We start from the raw sequence: 4062 nt of genomic DNA on the forward strand, positions 1-4062 counted from the left end.
CTAGATTGTGGAACCAACCTAGATGCCCTTCAATTGATGAATGGATAAAGACCCTGTGGTATATATACACAATGGAATATTACTCTGCCATAAAGAAGAATAAAATCATGGCATTTGCTCGTAAATGGATGAAGTTGGAGAATATCATGCTAAGTGAAATAGGCCAACCCCCCAAAACCAAAGGTCAAATATTTTCTCTGATAAGTGCATGATAAGTGGCGGGGCGGGGGTGTGCAGCAAGAGAAGAATGAAGGAACTTTGGATGGTGTAGAGGAAAATGGGATGGGAGGGGGTGGGGGAACAGAAAGATAGTAGAATGAAACAGACAGTATTACCCTATGTACATGTATGATTACATGAATGGTGTGAATCTACATTGTGTACAACCACAGAAATAAAAAGTTATACCCCATTAGTGTACAATGAATCAAAATGCAAACTGTAAAAATAAAAAAGATTTAAAAAAGGGGGGGGGCTGGGTATGGCTCAGTGGTAAAGGGACCCTGGGTTCAATCCCCAGTTCCACCTTAAAAAAAAAAAAAAAAAAAAAAAAAATGTATATATATATATATATATATATATATATATGGAAAATGCATGAGAAAGCACATTCATATAGTTTTTATTATAATTATTCTATTTAATATTGGTTCTTGTTATTCCTATCATGCCTAAATTTATAAATTAATCTTTCTCATAAGTATGCATGTATAGGAAAAAACAGAAGTATATTGTATATGAGGCTTAGTACTATTTCCTGTTTTAGGAGTCCATCAGGGGATCTTTGTGGGGGTACTGGGGATTGAGTCCACAGGCAGTTAACCACATCCTCAGTCATTTTCATTTTTTAAAAAATATTTTTTAGTTGTAAATGGACACACACCTTTGTTTTATTTATTCATTTTTATGTGGTGCTGATACTCAAACCCAGTGCCTCAACATGCTAGGCAAGTGCTCTACCACTGAGCTGCAACCCCAGCTCATCATTTTTTTATCTTAAGTCAGGAGCTCATCAGGTTGCTTAAAGCCTTGCTAAATTGATGAGGCTGACCTTGAACTTGCCAACTCCTACCTCAGCCTCCTGAACTGCTCTCCATCAAGGATCTTGAAACATCCCCAAAAAGATAAAGGGGACAATAATATAATTAATAATCCCATAGAAATGATAAAATGGAATACTAAATATATTCAATCCATAAAAAGATACGAAAAAGAGGAAACAGAAGGAACAAAGATGAGACAAATAGAAAAAGAGTATCAAAATGATAGACTCAAATTCAACCATATCAATTATTAAATTAAATGGAAACTAGGGGTTGGGTTGTGGTTCAGTGGTAGAGCACTTGCCTAGCACGTGTGAGTCACTGGGTTTGATCCTCAGCACCACGTAAAGATAAATAAGTCAAATATGAGTATTGTGTTTATGTACAACTAAAAATATATATATTTTTTTAAATTAAATGGAGGTGAAGGATGGAAGAGGCCCTGTGGAGGCGGTGGTGCAGTGCTCCGGTGGAATGAACCTTACTTGTTGAATATCTCCTGGCTACCAGATTCACTTATAAAAGAATCATTTTCTCCTGTGTGGAAGCCACTTAGTGGCATATTTAATTATAAACCCAGGGATTGCAAAGCCTTTTGAAGGAGGCTTCCTGAAGGAGGGACACACCACTATATCAAATAAGCTTGACATTAACAGCCAAAATGGTGCTGTCCCAGAGACAACGAGATGAACTAAATCGAGCTATAGCAGATTATCTTCCTTCAAATGGCTATGAAGAGGCATGTTCGGTTTTTAAAAAAGAAGCTGAATTAGATATGAATGAAGAATTAGAAAAGAAGTATGCTGGTCTTTTGGGAAAAAAATGGACATCTGTTATTAGATTACAAAAGAAGGTTATGGAATTAGAATCAAAGCTAAATAAAGCAAAAGAAGAATTTACGTCAGGTGGTCCTCTCGGTCAGAAACGAGACCCAAAAGAATGGATTCCCCGTCCACCAGAAAAATATGCACTGAGCGGTCATGCGAGTCCAGTTACTCGTGTCATCTTCCATCCTGTGTTCGGTGTTATGGTCTCTGCTTCAGAGGATGCTACAATTAAGGTGTGGGATTATGAGACTGGAGATTTTGAACGAACTCTTAAGGGTCATACAGACTCTGTACAGGACATTTCCTTTGACCACAGTGGCAAGCTTCTGGCTTCCTGTTCTGCAGATATGATCATTAAACTAGGGGATTTCCAGGGCTTTGCATGCATTAGAACCATGCACGACCACGATCACAATGTCTCTTCAGTAGCCATCATGCCCAATGGAGATCATATAGAGTCTGCCTCAAGGGATAAAACTATAAAAATGTGGGAAGTGCAAACTGGCTACTGTGTAAAGACATTCACAGGACACTGAGAATGGGTACGTATGGTGTGGCCAAATCCAGATGGCACTCTGATAGCCAGCTGTTCAATGACCAGACCGTGCGTGTATGGGTCGTAGCAACAAAGGAATGCAAGGCTGAGCTCCGAGAACATGAACATGTGGTAGAATGCATTTCCTGGGCTCCAGAAAGCTCATATTCTTCCATCTCTGAAGCAATGGGATCTGAGACTAAAAAAAGTGGCAAGCCTGGACCATTCTCGCTGTCTGGATCCAGAGACAAAACTATTAAGATGTGGGACGTCAGTACTGGCATGTGCCTTATGACCCTTTTGGGTCATGATAACTGAGTACGTGGAGTTCTGTTCCATTCTGGGGGGAAATTTATTTTGAGTTGTGCTGATGACAAGACCCTACGTGTATGGGATTACAAGAACAAAAGATGCATGAAGACCCTCAATGCGCATGAACACTTTGTTACCTCTTTGGATTTCCACAAGACAGCACCCTACGTGGTTACTGGCAGTGTAGATGAAACAGTAAAGGTGTGGGAGTGCCGTTGATTCTCATTGGGCCCCTCCTCCCTTTTTTCCTCTGGATGCACTCTGATGATACCATGGTTACCCCATGAGCTCTGTTTAAATAAATATTGTCCTTTCATGTAAATTATTCTGGATGTAGATTGAGTTTATTAAATGTTACAAAGTAAAAAAAAAAATTAAATGGAAACTAAATACTCTAATTAAAGGATAAAGATTACATATACCCAACTGTACACTGTTTATTAGAAACTCATTTTAGAATTAAGCACACAGAGTTGGATATAATCCCAGCTACTCCAAAGACTGAGGTGGGAGGATTCTTTGAACATACAAGTTCAAGACCAACCTAGGTGACATAGTGAGACTATCTCCAGTAAAAGGATATAGGTTAAAACTTTTTAAATGGAAAAAGTTGTACCATGAAAATGTGAATTTTCAGAAAGCTGAATTAGCTGTAATGCAAGATAAAGTAGACTTCAAGATGGTAAACATTACTGTCATTCATAATGCAAGACATGAAATCAACTCAAGCGTCTGTCAACAGATGAATGGATAAAGAAAATAGGTTATATATAAACAATAGAATACTATTGAGCTTTAAAAAATATTTTGATTAGTGCATTATAGTTATACAAAGTACTGGGGTTCATTTGACCTATTTATAAATGCATATAACATAGTTTGCTCCATTTCTGTTTCCAATACTATTCATCTTTTAAAAAGAAGGAAATCTTGTCATTTGCACCAACATGGGTAAGCGTGGAATACATTATGTTAGGTGAAATAAACCAGAAATGAAAAGTCAAATACTGCATGATCTCATTTATATATGAAATCTTTAAAAGTTGATCATAGAGATGGAAGTAGAATGGTGGATTCCAGGGGCTGGAGGATGGAGGAAATGGGGAGATGCTGGTCAAGGGGCACGAAGCTTCAGCTATGCAGAATCGATGAGCTCTGGAAGTCTAATGCACAGCACAGTGACACTTGCTAAGAAAGTGAATCTTAAATGTTCTTATGGCACTCAAAAAAATGGTAACTATAAGGTGATGGATGTATTAATCAACCTGATCATGTCCATGTGACAATGTCTACATATCAAAACATCACATTGTACACCATAAGTACATACAATTTTAATTTGTCA

The 4062-nt window shown here is 37.9% G+C and overlaps 1 pseudogene; it reads left to right on the plus strand.

The window, feature by feature from the left end:
* Nucleotides 1-1503: 1503 nt before the first annotated feature.
* On the plus strand, nucleotides 1504-2994 carry LOC124977754 (platelet-activating factor acetylhydrolase IB subunit beta-like; annotated as a pseudogene).
* The last annotated feature ends 1068 nt before the right edge of the window (nucleotides 2995-4062 follow it).

This window comes from Sciurus carolinensis, chromosome 2 (genome assembly GCF_902686445.1).
Source record: "Sciurus carolinensis chromosome 2, mSciCar1.2, whole genome shotgun sequence".
Lineage (NCBI taxonomy): Eukaryota > Metazoa > Chordata > Mammalia > Rodentia > Sciuridae > Sciurus > Sciurus carolinensis.